The sequence below is a fragment of the Heterodontus francisci genome, chromosome 3 (assembly GCF_036365525.1).
Source record: "Heterodontus francisci isolate sHetFra1 chromosome 3, sHetFra1.hap1, whole genome shotgun sequence".
Taxonomy (NCBI): Eukaryota; Metazoa; Chordata; class Chondrichthyes; order Heterodontiformes; family Heterodontidae; genus Heterodontus; species Heterodontus francisci.
Genome location: NC_090373.1, coordinates 209191932 through 209211790, shown reverse-complemented (window position 1 = coordinate 209211790; position 19859 = coordinate 209191932). Strand labels below are relative to the sequence as shown.

Sequence of the window (19859 nt, the reverse complement as noted above, 5' to 3'; positions counted from 1 at the left end):
CTCATGCTGAACAATCCCGAAATAATGCTAAATTATGCACAGTGATTTTACATGACATGGAACAGACCCAGTTCTTTAACTCACTGACAACAGGAATAACATTTTGTTACGATCAGGTAAGGAGGAGTCGAAAGGCTTCCCTCTTATAAGACCATAACAGATTTTTATTTCTTTTAAACAGTGGATGTGCTTACCAATCAGACAGGTTTTCTTGTGTTTAAACAAGAGAGAGGTTAATTTATTGTACCTAAAAATCAAAACTACACTTCAACTTTCACACACACATGAGAATCGTGCACTAGGTTACAGTGTGAAGAAGAGTAGATTGATTGTATTAGAGTCCAGAACAAATAAAAGAATATACAGTCTGTAGAGTCTGGTAATTCAGCTGTCTTCAGATGAACTTGTGGTCCTGAAGTTTCTGGTTGGTAGAGGTGGCCACCTGGTTCAGGATTTTCTTGGAGAGAGTGATGTAGATGGTTTTCTCCCTGGAGTTTCTGTCTGCAGCAAGGTTAGACTTGGATGTTTTGCAGCCCACAGGCAGGGTTGGAACTTACAGCATTGCCTGGAGAGAATGGGAGAGAGAGAGACAGACCCCCACTTGGGTCCTGCACTGGTTAAAACTCAGGTGCTTGTCTGATGTAGCCAAAAGAAAACAAGTTTTCACGCAGATGGAGAGACTGTCACAGGATTGTCCCAGTGTATTCTCTTTGCACTTCAATGAGATCCAAGTCTAAGAGTTTCAGTCTCTCTCAGGTCTCATTGATTCAGTGTTTACCCCTTGAGGGGATCGTCTCCACTAGTGTTAATGTTCCAAGATGGCTTTGAATGTCTTGCTAATGAAGGCGATACCAGGTAACTCATTCAAACTGCTCAAGCCATTGTTCTGGATGAGGGCTATTCAGACAGGCAGGTCCACCTCAATATCTTGGTACGTAGGGTATTTTGATGCAAATTGTGGTGGCCATTTTAGCTCCTAGCAGCGATTATATCAGTTCTTTTTCTCCTTTTTTAAAGTTTAATTCAGGTTCCAAGCGATGGATTAAAAAAATCATCGGTATAGCCCGTTTTGATGACATTTTGATTTTAAGCCGAGTTCAGAAATACAAGATTGGGAAGAATGTAAGACACCAAGTTAAATCATTCTCAACTTGCAACCCAGTGCCCCACCTATGGACTGATGTGTTTGTTACTTTATCAGCTTCGCTTTAAAAGGTAATGAGCACAGAATGCAATACTTTATGAAAAACAGAATTCTATTTGTAATTCTCTCACTTTTGATAATGCTATCTTTGATGGATACTGGGAGAAAATATTGCAAACGCATATGTCTACAATGCTGACTTGACTCAAGAGAAAACTGCTCTGTCTTGGTGGAGTTCATGAAATCTCCCCTCTTAGTATTGATACTGTTGTGTGTCTCAGAGGATCGGAACGTAGCCTTCTTCCTGTCTCAAATCCTCAGGAACATTGTGCTCTGCTTTAGCTCACTGTATGCCAGTTTATTGGAGAAAAGAAAAAGACTTGCATTTATTAATAGGTTGGATGTCCAAATTCTGGCACCCTCGGGACCGAGACCGTGCCAGATTTTGGATTTTCCCGGATTTTGGACAACCAACTCAGGTAGCTTATGCTAGGCCAAATTTAATAAATAAGAGATACATGATATAAAGTATGAAAAAGAATATATAATAATGTATACATAATGTTTGAAAAAAAAACTTTTTTCGTACTTACCAAGCATTCTTCCTGTTATCTGCTTCCGAAGTAAGGTGCACAAAAATGGATACTGGGTTATTTACATCTGACTGAAGGTTGAGCTTGAGGGAAAGGGCTCAGCTGGTACATCTGGGGTAGATGATGGGCCAGCAATAGGATTTTCTAGCATTTCTTTAAATCATAAATGGTGGAGATACCGACCCCATACTTCTCACTCAGCTTTTGCACCGATGCACTTCTGTCTAATTTCTGCAGTAATTCCATTTTCTTGGCTATAGACTATGCTTCCTTTTTGAAGTGCGATGGCAAAAAACACAGGAAATCACAGGTTGGGCGGTTTGGGAAGGGTCGAGGGCTGTTCGGGTCAGCTCATAGCTTGAAACTAGCAACTTGCTGAATTGTCCCGGTATTTGGACAACAAGTCTGAATTTCATTTAAATGAATATCAAATGGAAGATTTTCAAAAACGTCCGGTTTTCGGACAGCTGGATTTTGGACGTCCAACCTGTAGCATCTTGCACACCCGTGTTTTACAGCCAATGAAGTACTTTTGAAGTGTAAATACTGTTGCAATGTAGTCTTTTTTTATGCTGCAGGTTTTGTACTAATGCAGAGCAAAATTAAATTCTGCATTCTCAGGCAGGCAGACAAGAAACAGCAGCAACAATGGGTAAATGGACCGCTGCATAGGGTACTGAGCCATAAAGACCAGGACTACAATGCATTTGGGGTGCTATAATGAGTTCAGTGAACAAGGGCGATGGAGAGAAAAATGCCATTCCTGATTACTCTTAGAATCATCGAATCGTGCAGCACAGTAGGAGGTCTTTCCGCCTATCTTGCCTGTACCAGCTCTTTGAAGAAGTTATCAATCAGTCCCTCTCCACAGCTTTTTCCCCATAGACCTATAAACTCCTTTTCACCGAGAAGGACAAGGGCAGCAGATGCATGGGAACACCACATGGCAAGTTCCCCTCCAAGCCACACACCATCCTGACTTGGAACTATATCATTCCTTCACTGTTACTGGGTCAAAATCCCTTCCCAGCAGCACTGTTGGTATACTTACCCCACATGGACTGCAGCGGTTCAAGAAGGCAGCTCACCATCACCTTCTCAAGGGCAATTCGGGATGGGTAATAAATGCTGGCCTAGCCAGTGACGCCCACATCCCATGAACGAATAAAAAAGAACTATTTCTTTTTAAAATTAATTTTGTCTAGCCCCTTATATCTTGCTACCAGGCTGGCACTAGTGGCAGCAGAGAAAGTTTATCTCATTCCTTTCTCTTTCCCCCACTATAACAAGATGTTTTGTCACTTGCACACATGGGACTGAGATAGGAACTGATAAGAGTGGATCATTACCGTGGTGTTGCAGGTCATTCAGCAGTGCCTACCACATTTTGCATAAAGATAGTGCTGTTTCCTCGTATTTCTATCCTCCCCTTGATGGTTTTTTAAAAATTTGTTCTGGTGATATTTATTGCCTATCCTTAGTTGTCCTGAGAAAGTGGCTAATGTTTCTGTCATTGATATTAGGTGGAGAATGCCAGGATTGTGACCCAGTAATGACAAATGAATGTCTATATATGTCCAAATCAGAATGGTGTGTAACTTCTTTGGCTGAGATAAGACTAGGCACCAAGAACAGACTGAGAATCGAGCCTGTGATCTTGTTTAGCTCTCAGTTAAGTATTTAGAGAACCCTATGGCCCCTTGATGAAGACTAGGAGAGGTTTCCTATGCTGCACTCCGGTTGTATTATAGAGTCATAGAGTTATACAGCACAGAAACAGGCTCTTTGGCCCACTGTGTCCGTGCCAGCCATCAAGCATATCTATTCTAATCCCATTTTCCAGCACTTGGCCCGTAGCCTTGTATGCTATGACGTTTCAAGTGCACATCTAAATACTTTTTAAAAGTTGTGAGGGTTCCTGCCTCTACCACCCCTTCAGGCAGTGTGTTCCAGATTCCAACACCCTCTGGGTGAAAAATGTTTTCCTCAAATCCCCTCTAAACTTTCTGCCCCTTACCTTAAATCTATGCCCCCTGGTTATTGAAAAAGTTTCTTCCTATCTAACCTATCTATGCCCCTCATAATTTTGTATAACTCAATCATGTCCCCCCTCATCCTTCTCCGCTCTAAGGAAAACAACCCTAGCCTATCCTTCATAGCTGAAATGCTCCAGCCCAGGCAACATCCTGGTGAATCTCCTCTGCACCCTCTCCAGTGCAATCACATCCTTTCTATAGTGTGGTGACCAGAACTGCACACAGTACTCAGCTGTGGCTTAACTAGCGTTTTATACAGCTCCATCATAACCTCCCTGCTCTTATATTCTGTGCCTCGGCTAATAAAGGCAGGTATCCCATATACCTTCCTAACCACCTTATCTACCTGTGCTGCTGCCTTTGGTGATCCATGGACAAGTACACCATGGTCCCTCTGACCCTCTGTACTTCCTAGGGTCCTGCCATCCATTGTATATTCCCTTGCCTTGTTAGTCCTTCCAAAATGCATCACCTCACACTTCTCAGCATTAAATTCCATTTGCCACTGCTCAGCCCATCTGTATCGTCCTGTAATCTAAGGCTTTCCTCCTCACTATTTACAACACCACCAATTCTCGTGCCATCTGCGAACTTATTGATCATACCTCGTATATTCACGTCTAAATCGTTAATGTACACTACAAACAGCAAGGGTCCCAGCACCAATCCCTGCGGTACACAACTGATCACAGGCTTCCAATCGCAAAAACAACCCTCAACCATCAGCCTCTACCTCCTGCCACTAAGCCGATTTTGGATCCAATTTGCCAAATTTCCTGGATCCCACGGGCTCTTACCTTCTTGACCAATCTCCCATGCGGGACCTTATCAAAAACCTTACTGAAGTCCATGTAGACTACATCAACTGCTTTACCCTCATCTGCACACCTAGTCACCTCCTCGAAAAATTCAATCAAGTTTGTGATTTCCCACTGGCAAACCCATGCTGATTATCCTTGATTAATCCCTGCCTTTTCAAGTGGAGATTAATCCTGTCCCTCAGAATTTTTTTCAATAGTTTCCCTACCACTGATGGTAGACTCACTGGCCTAGATTTTCTTTAGCGCTAAAGGGTTCAAGAAGAATCTGCACGTTTTAAAGCATTTGTACTCCATTTCCTGGTTTGAGTTCCGACTTTCAGTACTTGCATATAAGCAGGAAACAGATGCACAATCTCAGCACAAGAACAAGTGATAAACTATCAAAAAAGATTACAGACGTTAACAGATGTTCCATATCTAAAGTGATAGGTGCCGTAGGTAGTTGTATCCACTTGTGTGTTAGCCATGGTTCAGTGGTTAGCACTCTTGCCTGAGTCACAAGGTTGTGGGTTCAAGTCTCACTTCAGAACTTGAGCACAACAATCTTGCTGACACTTTAGCGCAGTACTGAAGCAGTGCTGCACTGTCAGAGGTGTTGTCTTTCAGATGAGACATTAAACCGGGGACCCGTCTGCTCTCTCAAACAGAGATAAAAGATCCTGTGACATTATTTTGAAGAAGAGCAGGAGAGTTAGCCTGGTATCCTGGCCAATATTCATCCCCAAATCAACATCACAAAAAAAAAATTATCTTGTCATTACCACATTGTTGTTAGTGGGAGCTTGCTGTGCACAAATTAGCTGCTACGTTTCCTACATTATGACAATGACTACACTTCAAAAGTACTTTGTTGACTATAAAGCACTTTGGGACAGTTGGTGGTAATGAAAAGCACTATATAAATGCAAGTCTTTCTTTTTTAACCTGATGAATATGCAGCTTGCATTTAGGAATTAAATATTCAGAGTTTAATGTTATTAGCTAACTGATGAAAGTTCATAACCTTCTTCCATATTTGAAGTTCTGGTTGCAAACATAATATTCACACTCTACTCTGCACTGCATGCTGTACATGTTAAGATTGTTTGTATGAAGGCTTCTTTGATAGCGCCACCGAAACCCAGGGCCTGCACTACTTAGAAGGACCAGGGCAACACATGCAAGAGAACATAAATCATCACCACAAGATTCCCCTCCAGGTCACACACTATCCCGACTTCATCATATTTCTTTCATTGTCATTGGTCATTGGATCAAAATTCTGGCACACCCTACCTAACTGGAATGTGGAAGTACCTTCACCACGCTGACTAGAGGCCTGCTCAGGTCGGGAAAAAGGAACCCGACCCGAACTCGACAGAACCACAGTGGACCCGAACCCGACCCGACTCGAGCCCCTGCAATTTTACCCCGAACCCACCCCAACTCGACCTGACCATTGTTTACTTACCTTCCTGACACCGAACCTGCAAGAAGCTGCAGCGCATGCATGATGACATCATAGTGACGTCACTCGCTCACTGCGCAGACTCCGTTTCGTCCCGGACTCCCAGCTCAGGTAAGTTTTTTAATTTCAATACTTAACAGCAGAGCACTTACCGTGTGTGTCCAGCTCGGCCCGACTCGATCTGGACTCGGCCCGACCTGAGCCCGAAAGCTGGATCCTGATGATGGGCCGGGCCCGGCCCGACCCGAACCCGACACGTCATCGGGTCCTGTCAGATTCGGGGCGGGTAGCAAGCCTCTAACGCTGACTTCAGTGGCTCAAGTAGGCAGCCCATCACTACCCTTGATAACCACTAGGGATGGGCAATAAATGCCAGCCTTGCTAGCTATGCCCATATTTAGAGATTGAATTAAAAACATTCCAATTGTGTCCAGGAATGTGACAGAATTGCTGGAAGAATGCAGATTTGCAGCAGTATTGTAGCATTGAATAGACTTAGACTTCATAGAGTTAAGAGTTGTTGAGAGGAAAATCGTGTTTGGTATAAAAAGGGAAGCTTAGCAAAGTTGGGGAGGTGAGAATGAATGTTAATAGATGAAGGACTGTGGGAAGAAATATTTAGCTGTTGGGTAGAGTCAAGAGTTATAATTTAATCGTATCCTTGAAGAACTGAAAGAATCAAAACTTTTATTAACTCATCGAAGGATTAGAGGAAATCAAGATGTGGATTCAATCACATCACTACAGCTTGCAGTCTGAAGCATGTTGCTGAATGTAGAATGGTATCATCAGCAAAAGAGTGGTTGGGATTTGGTGATCAGTGGAGGAAACCATTGATGTTACAAAGGAGCAGAGCCTTGGTCTCTCCTGAGTTAATGGCCATATGGATCAGAGGATGAGCTATTGATCGATTTGAGATCCCTGCAGGATCGTAACTTGGTTAGAATGGATCGTGAATGGATAGTGAGTATCACCAGGCCTTTTGAAAGTGGAGGGCATCAAAATTCAATACACACATTCCAGCTCAGATCACTTGATAGTAATCAGGAGCAGGAATCCTGGCTGCTTTCTCTCTCCCAACCCCAGGCATGCTGAGATCATTCGGGGTACCCCAGAGGCAACGGTGCAGGAACAGGATGGGAAGGAAGGCATTGCAAGTAATAGTATTTTTTTTAAATCATTGAAAACCTAAGGAGCTCACTATGGTACCCAATCAAACTAGAAAATAGTTTTGTATATTTTAAAAGTCATTTTCAGTCATTTAAAATTTGGTTACTGACAAATGATGCAATGACATTGTGACTTAAAATGCTTACATCATGCAATAAATCTATTTTCAGCTGTATTAATCAATCTGTAGCAAGTTATCCCACTTAAATATAAGGAAATACTTTTTAAAGCAGAAAATGTTTTAAATGCTGCCCAATAGTGCTGGGTCAGGTGGTTTTTGCATTCAGCAATATGCAAATGAGTTTCTGCAGAAACTGGGGAGGGAGGAAACACTTCAAAAAAGGTGGAATTTGGGGCATAATTTGCACTACAATCACTGTTTGCATCCAAAGTAGAAACTCTATAACTGAGTTATCAGGAGGAGTGCATTGTCTTTTCTAGTTCCACTTCTCCACAGGTTGCAACCTATATTTAAATATTTATCCGGTTACTGATACAGCCAATCATAAACCCTATTTTTTATATCCCAGAATAAAATACACCAACCAGGTTTCTTTAACAACAAAATTATCAGTTTATTATAAAACCAGACTTACCATTAATGAAGCAAAGCATTAAGACACAGATTGAAATATGAAAGTTCCCTGTTTAAATTCCCTAATTACACTCACGCACACTGGGAAAAATACAGAAGTTCTCTCTGCCGAGGTCTGTTCCACAAAAGATTATTTTGGCCAAATACTTGCTAATTCATGATGAAAAAAAGAGAAGATATGGAAGGATGTCAGTTATCCCTTTGGTCGGGTATACGGAGATGGGTCACTGGGATCGTTTCAGAAGCAGTTGGTTCTGGAGATGTCAAGAATTATTCTGGTAGGCTTTCTAGGAGAAATGTGGATCAGGGTTTTCCACCAGCACACACTTGAATTGCAGGATTTTTTCCAGCTTCTCAGGAGCTATACAGCACCAGGGATATTTTAGCTCTCCCACACTGGATCTTTGCAGGATTTCTTCAAAGAGGGAGAGATGGAGGTGAGCTGGGTGTTTCTTTCTCCTTTGCAGGAACACACCAACTGTCTTCAAACAGTTCACACCCCAATTAAACTGGAAACAATATCCAAACCCCAAACAGAGTTGACCACCTGACCTCCATAAACCTTGACATGTGGCTTCTCTCTAACCATTTTTCCCAGGTCACCAAGGGTTCTGTTGTTTACTGAGCCCAAAGCACATGACTTCCAGCACAGGTGTTTTTTCAAGCAAGATCTCAAGTGTCCTTTCGGTGAACTTGGTTAAAAAAAACACATCCATGGAATCTTTTCAGTTTTAACAAGTCCTCAAAAAATAAAATATTTTTAAAAATTGAAGTACTTTCGTAACACCTCCATCCTTGGAGGAATGAAACACCATTGTCAAACGTGTCACCATTTCAAAGAATGAAAAAACAAGGCGAAAAATATTAAAACACATTTACACACTCATTTTCATTAACTCTTTGCCTGTAGCTAATAAAGTTCGGCTTTGTACCATCTTTGCACTCAGATAACTCAAAGCGAAGTCATATTCTAGACAAAGCATCCGCAATTACATGATTTTTTCCTGAAATGTGGATAATCTTTAAGTAATCAAGGTTGTAATAGTAAACTCCATGGGAATAGTCTGGCATTCCGGTTTTTGAATTTTTCCACAAAGGGTTGTGATCAGTATATACCAGTTTCTTTGTAGTCGTGACAGACATAGACTTCAATATGCTTAAGAGCTAGTAATAAGCCCAGGGTTTCTTTTTCCACAATTCAGTATCTTTTTTGGTGTCGATTTAGCTTTTGGGAAAAGCATCCCACTGGCCTTTCTATGCCGGACTCATTGTCTTGTAACAGGACTGCACCGACCCCCCAGGTCACAAACATCAATGGCCATCCTGAAGGGCTTAGTGAAATTTCGAGCAACCAACAATGGTTCATTAATCAAAATAGCTTTCAGCCACTCAAAAGATGCTTGGCACTCCCCTGACCACCTTGGGTTTTTTTTGTAGCAAATCTGTCAATGGAGCAGCTGTAGTATTAAAATTTGGTACAAACTTGCAGTAGAAACCAGACATCCCCAAAAACCTCATGATTTCTCGCTTGGTCTTAGGGGTAGCGAACTCCACCAATGCTTGTACTTTTGCTGCTCTTGGCAACACTTTTCCTTGCCCTACTATATGCCTGAGGTAGGTTATTCTCGCTTTTGCAAATTCAGTCGATTGTAATATTCTAAACAGAGCTTCTTTTTGTTCCAAGTGGTCCTTCCAAGTGTCACTGTAGAGCAGCACATCATCAGGGTAAACCACACAGTTAGGAACACTGGCTACCACTTGGTTCATTAGTCTCTGAAAAGTGGCTGGGGCATTTTTTTAGCCTGAATGGCATCACAAAGGCCAATATTTCTTTGGCTTGGGGTGTTAAAGGAACCTGCCAGTATCCTTTTGACAAATCTATTTTTGTAAGAAACGTGGCACTGCCCACTCTGTCAATACAGACTTCCAAGCAAGGATTTGGGTAGGAGTCTGCTATTGTTACTGCATTAACCTTTCTGTAGTCTATGCAGAATCTAGTTGAATCGGCAGAATCACAGAATAATGCAGTGCAGAAGAGGCCCTTCGGCCCATCGAGTCTGCACCGATGAATTAAAACACCTGTCCTGTCTACCTAATCCCATTTGCCAGCACTTGGCCCATAGCCTTGAATGTTATGACGTGCCAAGTGCTCATCCAGGCACTTTTTAAAGGATGTGAGGCAATCTGCCTCTACCACCTTCCCAGGCAGGGCATTCCAGACTGTCACCACCCTCTGGATAAAAAAGTTCTTGCTCAAATCCCCCTTAAACCTCCCACCCCTCACCTTAAACTTGTGACCCCTCGTAACTGACCCTTCAACTAAGGGGAACAGCTGTTCCCTATCCACCCTGTCCATGCCCCTCATAATCTTGTACACCTCGATCAGGTCACCCCTCAGTCTTCTCTGCTCCAGTGAAAACAACCCAAGCCTATCCAACCTCTCTTCATAGCTTAAATGTTCCATCCCAGGCAACATCCTGGTGAATCGCCTCTGCACCCCCTCCAATGCAATCACATCCTTCCTATAATGTGGCGACCAGAATTGCACACAGTACTCCAGCTGTGGCCTTACCAAAGTTCTGTACAACTTCAACGTGACCTCCCTGCTTTTGTAATCTATGCCTCTTTGTTTGCACTGGAGTGCTGACTTGGGTTGCATTAGTGTGTTAAAGTGGGAGTTTGGTGACTGAGGATAATTAAGGGTTAATTTTATTTTAAGTCTAGTCTGTCTTTTATTTCGCAGATTAACTTAACAGTTGCTGTTTGGGTTGGAGAAGGTGAGTTTTAGACCAGCTTTAAACAGAGTTCACTCAGGCTCTGCTTGCAGCTGCACCTTGTTAATTAGAGAATTGGCTTAAACCAATTTTCAGGGGCTAGGGTCAGTCAGTATAAAAGTAGGCCATCTTACAGTGCTGACCTTGTTTACATTAGAGTGCTAAAGTGGAAGTTTGGTGACAGAGGAAGTTCGGTGAGGAGGGAGCGAGGAGCTCCTTTCATTTCCTACCTGTCCTCAGAGTGAGGGGAGCCGAGAGTTTCCAAAGAGCACAGCTGACTGGTGAGTAAGTCCTGGTGGGTATTTTTCAAAGTGGATTGAATTGTAAGTCATTGTTTTAGCAAGACTTAGTTTTAAAAAAAAAATTATAATCTTCTAAAGTTTTAAATTTAAAGGGTTTAGTCATGGCAGGAGAGCATGAAGCCGTGGTTTGCTCCTCTTGCTGCATGTGGGAGTCGGGAACATTTCCAGTCCCCGGGACTGGCAAGTGTGTAGGAAGTATGTCCAGCTGCAGCTCCTGGAAGCTCGGGTTTCAGAGCTGGAACGGCGGCTGGAAACACTGTGGAGCATCTGCGAGTCTGAGAGCATTGTGGATAGCACGTATAGAGAGGTTGTCACACCGCAGCTGAAGGGACTTGAGGAAGGAAGGGAATGGGGGACCACCAGGCAGTCCAAGAGAATCAGGCAGGTAGTTCAGGAGTCCCCTGGGGTCCCGCTTGCAAATCGGTTTTCCATTTTGGAGGCTGATGAGGCTGGTTCCTCCAGGGAGTGCAGACGGAGCCAAGCTTCTGGCACCGCAAGCAGCCTGTCCTCACAGGAAGGGGGAAAGAGAGGAAGAGCAATAGTAATAGGGGATTCTATAGCCAGGGGAACAGATAGGCGCTACTGTGGCTGTCAATGTGACTCCAGGATGGTGTGTTGCCTCCCTGTTGCGAGGGTCTGGGATGTCACTGAACGGCTGCAGGGCATCCTGATGGGGGAGGGTGATAAGGCAGAGGTCATGGTACATGTTGGTACCAATGACATAGGTAGAAAGAGGGATGAGGTCTTGCATCAAGAATTCAGGGAGTTAGGCATTAGACTAAAAAGCAGGACCTCTTGGGTTGTAATCTCTGGATTATTCCCAGTGCCACGTGCTAGCGAGTATAGAAATAGGAGAATAGCACAGATGAATGCGTGGCTTAAGAGTTGGTGCAGGAGGGAGGGTTTTAGATTCTTGGACCACTGGGACCGTTTCTGGGGAAGGTGGGACCTGTACAAGCGGGACGGTCTACATCTGAACCAGAGGGGGCTAACATCCTTGCTGGTGGGTTTGCTAGTGCTGTTGGGTGGAGTTTAAACTAATTTGGCAGGGGGAGGGGATGCAGACTCCTAGCAGAATAGGGACACAGCAAAACACAGGAAAGCGAACAAGTCAGAGGGAATACAGTGGAAGTAAGTTTCAAGGGAGTAAGACCAGGATGGAAGGCCTCTACTTTAATGCCAGGAGTATTGCAGGTAAAACGGATGAGTTAAGGGCAATGATTGACACGTGGAATTGTGATATAGTAGCCATCACGGAGACATGGTTGAGGGAGGGGCAGGATTGGCAGCTCAATATCCCGGGATATAGAATCTTCAGGTGAGACGGAGGAGGGGGTAAAAGAGGAGGGAGCATTGCAATATTAGTTAAGGAGTCAGTTACTGCAGTAAGGAGAGATATCTTGGAGGGGGCATCAAATGAAGCTTTATGGGTGGAGTTTAGGAATAAAAAAGGGACAGCCACATTGCTAGGTGTTTATTATAGACCCCCAGATAGTCAGCAGAAAATTGAGGAGCAAATATGTGCGCAATTTGCAGAGGTGTAAAAATAATAGGGTAATTATATTAGGTGATTTCAACTTTCCTAACGTTAATTGGGATAGTCATTGTGTTAAGGGCTTAGATGGAGTGAAGTTCTTAAAATGTATACAGGAGAACCTTTTAGCTCAATATGTAGAGGATCCAACAAGGGAGGGTGCAGTGCTGGACCTAATTCTGGGGAATGAAGCCGGACAGGTGGTTGATGTGTTGGTGGAGGAGCATTTTGGTGATAGCGACCACAACATGGTACAATTTAAGCTGGTCATGGAGAAAGAAATAGACAAGTTGCAAAAAAAGGTTTTGGATTGGGGGAGAGCGAATTTTAGTAAAATAAGGCAGGATCTGGCCAAGCTAGACTGGAAAGAGTTACTTGTTGGGAAATCTACAGAAGAGCAGTGGGAGGTGGGGGGGGGGGGGCATTCAAAAAGGAAATGGGGAGGGTACAGGCCCAACATGTTCCCTCTAGGGTAATAGGTAGGAGCAACAAGCCCAGAGAACCATGGATGACCAGAAACATTCAGGGTATGAGAGAAGGAAAAGAGATGCTTTTAGCAAATACAAGGAGAGCAAATCAATGGAAGCATTAGTGGAGTACAGAAAGTGTAGGATGGAGCTTAAGAAAGCAATTAGGAGAGCAAAGAGGGGATATGAGAAAGCTCTGGCTGGTAAAAGTAGGGAAAATCCCAAGATATTCTATAAGTATATCAATGGGAAGAGGATAACCAGGGAAAGAGTAGGACCCATTAGGGACCAAGGGGGAAATTTGTGGGTGGAGCCAGAGGACATTGGTAGGGTGTTGAACAACGCTCCTCCTTTCCTATCTTTCCTGAACACCTTGTATCCAGGAATACTTGGTATCCGTGATGTCTCGGATCGTGTTTTTGGGATCCTTAAGGGGGAGGGGGAGCAGCCCCAAGTCGTGGTCCACATAGGCACCAACGACATAGGTAGGAAGAGAGATGGGGATTTAAGACAGAAATTCAGGGAGCTAGGGTGGAAGCTTAGAGCGAGAACAAACAGAGTTGTTATCTCTGGGTTGTTGCCCGTGCCACGTGCTAGCGAAGCGAGGAATAGGGAGAGAGAGGAGTTGAACACGTGGCTGCAGGGATGGTGTAGGAGGGAGGGTTTTGGTTTCCTGGATAATTGGGGCTCTTTCTGGGGTAGGTGGGACCTCTACAAACAGGATGGTCTGCACCTGAACCAGAGGGGTACCAATATCCTGGGGGGGAGATTTGCTAGTGCTCTTCGGGGGGGTTTAAACTAATTCAGCAGGGGAATGGGAACCTAAAATGTAGTGCCAGTGTACAGGATGTTGAGAGTAGTGAGGTCAGGGATAAGGTTACAAGGACGCAAGAGGGCACTGGCAAGCAAGAACCTGGTTTAAAGTGTGTCTACTTCAACGCCAGGAGCATCCGGAATAAGGTGGGTGAGCTTGCAGCATGGGTTGGTACCTGGGATCTCGATTTAGTGGCCATTTCGGAGACATGGGTAGAGCAGGGACAGGAATGGATGTTGCAGGTTCTGGGATTTAGATGTTTCAGTAAGAACAGAGAAGATGGTAAAAGAGGGGGGGGGGTGTGGCATTGTTAATCAAGGAGAGTATTACAGCGACAGAAAGGACGTTTGAGGACTCGTCTACTGAGGTAGTATGGGCCGAGGTTAGAAACAGGAGAGGTGAGGTCACCCTGTTGGGAGTCTTTTATAGACCTCCAAATAGTTCCAGAGATGTAGAGGAAAGGATAGCGAAGATGATTCTCGACAGGGGCGAGAGTAACAGGGTAGTTGTAATGGGGGACTTTAACTTTCCAAATATCGACTGGAAATACTATAGTTCGAGTACTTTAGATGGGTCAGTTTTTGTCCAGTGTGTGCAGGAGGGTTTTCTGACACAGTATGTAGACAGACCAACCAGGGGCGATGCCACATTGGATTTGGTACTGGGTAATGAACGCGGCCAGGTGTTAGATTTAGATGTAGGTGAGCACTTTGGTGATAGTGATCACAATTCGGTTAGGTTTACCTTAGCGATGGGCAGGGACAGGTATATACCGCAGGGCAAAAATTATAGCTGGGGGAAAGGAAATTATGATGCGATTAGGCAAGATTTAGGATGCGTAGGATGGGGAAGGAAACTGCAGGGGATGGGAACAATCGAAATGTGGAGCTTATTCAAGGAGCAGCTACTGCGTGTCCTTGATAAGTATGTACCTGTGAGGCAGGGAGGAAGTTGTCGAGCGAGGGAGCCGTGGTTTACTAAAGAAGTTGAAGCGCTTGTCAAGAGGAAGAAGAAGGCTTATGTTAGGATGAGACGTGAAGGCTCAGTTAGGGCGCTTGAGAGTTACAAGCTAGCCAGGAAGGATCTAAAGAGAGAACTAAGAAGAGCAAGGAGAGGACACGAGAAGTCATTGGCGGATAGGATCAGGGAAAACCCTAAGGCTTTCTATAGGTATATCAGGAATAAAAGAATGACTAGAGTTAGATTAGGGCCAATCAAGGATAGTAGTGGGAAGTTGTGTGTGGAATCAGAGGAGATAGGGGAAGCGTTAAATGAATATTTTGCGTCAGTATTTACAGTAGAGAAAGAAAATGTTGTCGAGGAGAATACTGAGATTCAGGCTACTAGGCTAGATGGGATTGAGGTTCACAAGGAGGAGGTGTTATCAATTTTGGAAAGTGTGAAAATAGATAAGTCCCCTGGGCCAGATGGGATTTATCCTAGGATTCTCTGGGAAGCTAGGGAGGAGATTGCAGAGCCTTTGTCCTTGATCTTTATGTCGTCATTGTCGACAGGAATAGTGCCGGAAGACTGGAGGATAGCAAATGTTGTCCCCTTGTTCAAGAAGGGGAGTAAAGACAGCCCTGGTTTATAGACCTGTGAGCCTTACTTCGGTTGTGGGTAAAATGTTGGAAAAGGGTATAAGAGACAGGATTTATAATCATCTTGAAAAGAATAAGTTCATTAGCGATAGTCAGCACGGTTTTGTGAAGGGTAGGTCGTGCCTCACAAACCTTATTGAGTTTTTCGAGAAGGTGACCAAACAGGTGGATGAGGGTAAAGCAGTGGATGTGGTGTATATGGATTTCAGTAAGGCGTTTGATAAGGTTCCCCATGGTAGGCTATTGCAGAAAATACGGAAGTATGGGGTTGAAGGTGATTTAGAGCTTTGGATCAGAAATTGGCTAGCTGAAAGAAGACAGAGGGTGGTGGTTGATGGCAAATGTTCATCCTGGAGTTTAGTTACTAGTGGTGTACCGCAAGGATCTGTTTTGGGGCCACTGCTGTTTGTCATTTTTATAAATGACCTGGAAGAGGGTGTAGAAGGGTGGGTTAGTAAATTTGCGGATGACACTAAGGTCGGTGGAGTTGTGCATATTGCCGAAGGATGTTGTAGGGTTCAGAGGGACATAAATAGGCTGCAGAGCTGGGCTGAGAGATGGCAAATGGGGTTTAATGCGGAAAAGTGCGAAGTGATTCACTTTGGAAGGAGTAACAGGAATGCAGAGTACTGGGCTAATGGGAAGATTCTTGGTAGTGTAGATGAACAGAGAGATCTTGGTGTCCAGGTGAATAAATCCCTGAAGGTTGCTACCCAGGTTAATAGGGCTGTTAAGAAGGCATATGGTGTGTTAGCTTTTATTAGTAGGGGGATCGAGTTTCGGAGCCACGAGGTCATGCTGCAGCTGTACAAAACTCTGGTGAGACTGCACCTGGAGTATTGCGTGAAGTTCTGGTCACCGCATTATAGGAAGGATGTGGAAGCTATGGAAAGGGTGCAGAGGAGATTTACTAGGATGTTGCCTGGTATGGAGGGAAGGTCTTACGAGGAAAGGCTGAGGGACTTGAGGTTGTTTTCGTTGGAGAGAAGGAGGAGGAGAGGTGACTTAATAGAGATATATAAGATAATCAGAGGGTTAGATAGGGTGGATAGTGAGAGTCTTTTTCCTCGGATGGTGATGGCAAACACGAGGGGACATAGCTTTAAGTTGAGGGGTGATAGATATAGGACAGATGTCAGAGGTAGTTTCTTTACTCAGAGTAGTAGGGGCGTGGAACGCCCTGCCTGCAACAGTAGCAGATTCGCCAACTTTAAGGGCATTTAAGTGGTCATTGGATAGACATATGGATGAAAATGGAGTAGTGTCGGTCAGATGGTTTCACAGGTCGGCGCAACATCGAGGGCCGAAGGGCCTGTACTGCGCTGTAATGTTCTAATTCTAATCCAGGAATACTTAGTATCCAGTCCTGACCTTTTTTTGAGTCATGTCTCCATTATCGCCACATCACATTTCCATGTCGCTATCTATGCCTGCAGCTCACCAACCTTTATTACCACACTGTGCATTCATGCACAGTAAACCTAATTTAGATCTTATTTCATTCCGTCTTACACTGACCCCACCTAATACCTTACTATTTCCTACTCTACTACTATTTGCCTCTCCCAATAATCTGTACAGCTTGGTTTTCCTCTCTAAATTTACCTCCTGGTTCCCAAACCCCTGCCATGTTAATGTAAACCCTCCCCAATAGCACTAGCAAATCGCCCACAAGGACATTGGTTCGGGCTCTGTTCAGGTGCAACCCATCCGCCCAGTCCAGTTCCCATCTCCCCAGAACCAAAATAAGAGCAAAATACTGCGGATGGTGGAACTCTGAAATGAGAACAGAAAGTACTGGAAATACTCAGCAGGTCTGGCAGCATCTGTGTTGAGAGAAAACAGAGTTAACGTTTAAGGTCTGTGACCTATCATCAGAACTGGCAAAAAGTTAGAAATTTAACAGTCTTTGATCAAGTGGGGAGGGGGAGGGGGGGGGGGGGAAGAAGAAGAACATGAAGAAAGGACTGTGATAGAACAGAGGGGCGAGAGATTAAATGACAGAGATGTCATGGAACATAATGCAAGAGTACAAAATGGTTGTAGCGAAAGACAAAGCACGAGTCCAAAGAGAGTACTAATGGTAGAATAATTAACAGCTCTGTACAAAAGAAAAAACATGAAAAATAAGTTTAAGACTAGCACATGGTTAAGAAAAATAAGTAAGGAATTGGGCTCATGGTCTGAAATTATTGAACTCAATATTGAGTCCAGAAGGTTGTAGAATGCCTAATCGGAAAATGCCACCCAGAACCAATCGCAAGTTCCCAGATATCTGAAGCTCTTGCTCCTGCACCATCTCTCCAGCTGCGCATTCATCTTCTGTATCTTCCTATTGCTAAACTCACTTGCACATGAGTAGTGTTCGCTGCGCAAAACACAGAGTGCAATAAAACACAGGATAGGTAGCAGGGTGTAATAGCACTTTGTGTCAGTCTTTCCTTCCTGACTTATTTTTGTACTGGCAGTAGGAATGATGTTGTGACAATAAATGAGACATGGCTCAAATGAGGGCAGGACTAGATACTAAGTATTCCTGGATACAAGGACCCAGTCTAGCAGCTATGTCCTTTCGAACTCAGCCAGCTCGGTCAGTAGTGATACTACCAAGCCACTCTTGGTGATGGACATTGAGATCCCCCACCCAGAGTACATGCTGTGCCCTTGCCACCCTCAGTGTTTCCTCCAAGTGGTGTTCAACATGGATTACTGATTCATCAGCTGAGGGAGGGCAGTAGGTTTCCTTGCCCATGTTTTACCTGATGTCATGAAACTTCATGGGGTCTGGAGTTGATGTTGACTCCAAGGGCAACTCCCTCCCGATTGTATATCACTGTGCCGCCGCCTCTGCTGGGTCTGTCCTGCTTCTGAAAAGATCCCAGTGACCTGTCTACGTGTACTCGGATGCCAGACTACATGCCATCTGAACCATAAGTTATTTTATCCTTTTTCTGCAAAAATTAACAAATACTTTGGCCAAAGCATCATTATTTTTCCTTTAACCAGTGTGTTGGGTATTTAGAAGGGAATATATATATTTACTGTCATATTTCAAACTGTGCTATAAAGCTTTGCATCTTGTTTTATAATAAATTAATACTTTAGTCGCTTATTAAAGAAATCTGGTTGGTGTATTTTATTCTGAAATAAAAATAGAGTATATAATTGGTCATATCAGTAACTGGGTAAACATTAAATATATGTTGTATCCCCAAAATCACTCTGTTGTGATGTGTCTATAGATTAACATGTAGCTTATATTGCTGTTGTTATCCTTTCCCAATTTTCGGGACTTTGCATTTCTGCCATTAAATAACACTCATCACTCACAAGCTCAACTATCCAGGTCCTTTTTGTAACTTGTAGGTACAACAAGCAATTAGGAAGGTAAATAGTACTGTCATGCTGGGTCCCCACCTGCCAAGAATGAGGTACATTAATTTGGTCATGAACATTGATATTAAACTGTTGCTGGAGCAAAGAAATGACTTGTTAAACAGATCAGCCGTGGCTGGGAAAGCCATTTGCATATTAACAGACAGTGCTTGGAAGGACAAAGGACCATTCCCTGACACATTCAACCCACAATGGACCTTGATCACCAGGTATTGTGTGTAAGAGGAGCATTCCAGAGACTGCTAAGATGATACAATTCAGGACTGGTTAGACCAGCTGGTCACATAACTAAGGGTCTTTTGAACTAGCCACAGAAAGTTTGAACTGAAAGAAAGACTGTTTGCTCCTGTACTGAGAAGATCTCTCCTGTCTGCTCCCATCTGATAGGTAAATTGGCCGTTGTAAATGGTCCCTAGTGTAGATAGGTGATGGGGAATAAGGGATTACTGTAGGGTTAGTATAAATGGGTGGTTGTTGGTCGGCACAGACTGGGTGGGCCGAAAGGCCTGTTTCAATGCTGTATCTCTAAATAAATAAAATAAAAAAAAAAAAATCTCTTTCTCACAAGCCTCTGAATCCACTGAAGACAGAGGAACCCCAAGAGAAAAGTCTCCTACAATGGACAAGGTTTAAGAAGAATAATGGGCCTCAACGAAAAGCAAGATCTACCTACAATCAAGGACTCTTCAGTGAGCCCGAAGAACCATAACAAAAACTCTTCAGATATTGTCTCAAACTTTTCCACTCTGTCTCTATTTGCATGTGTGTATCGCGTATGCATGCTAGCGTGGGTTTGTCATTTATCTGTAGGGGTCAACCGAATTAGAGTTTAAGTTCAACTTTAATACATTTCAACTTTTCTTCTTTAAACCTAAGAAAACCTGTTTGTGCTGGTTTCTTTGTCTTATAATTGAAAAGCAGTGAACAAGGATTCACCAAGAGGGAGCTAAAAACAGTGTGTTTATAAATAAAACCCTGTTACGGTAGGACCAGGTGAAGGCTGAGAGGGACCCCTAGACACCTTTCTCACTGTATCGTAACAGTACGTTGGCCTTTATTGCAAGAGGGTTGGAGAACAATGGTGAGGAAGTTTTGCTGTAATTATATAGGTTTGGTAAGACCACACCTGGAGTACTGAATACAGTTTTGATATCTGTATCTAAGG

At 43.6% G+C, this 19859-nt stretch overlaps 1 long non-coding RNA gene across 1 annotated transcript in view; it reads left to right on the top strand.

Annotated features, from left to right (window-relative positions):
- LOC137366482 (uncharacterized) overlaps window positions 1–19516 on the top strand; it is a 40557-nt gene extending 21041 nt beyond the window's left edge. The window contains exons 2-3 of the long non-coding RNA XR_010973383.1: window positions 10738–10861; window positions 19263–19516. This is a non-coding gene — a long non-coding RNA (uncharacterized lncRNA). The remainder of the gene's footprint in view (window positions 1–10737; window positions 10862–19262) is intronic.
- Window positions 19517–19859: the final 343 nt, after the last annotated feature.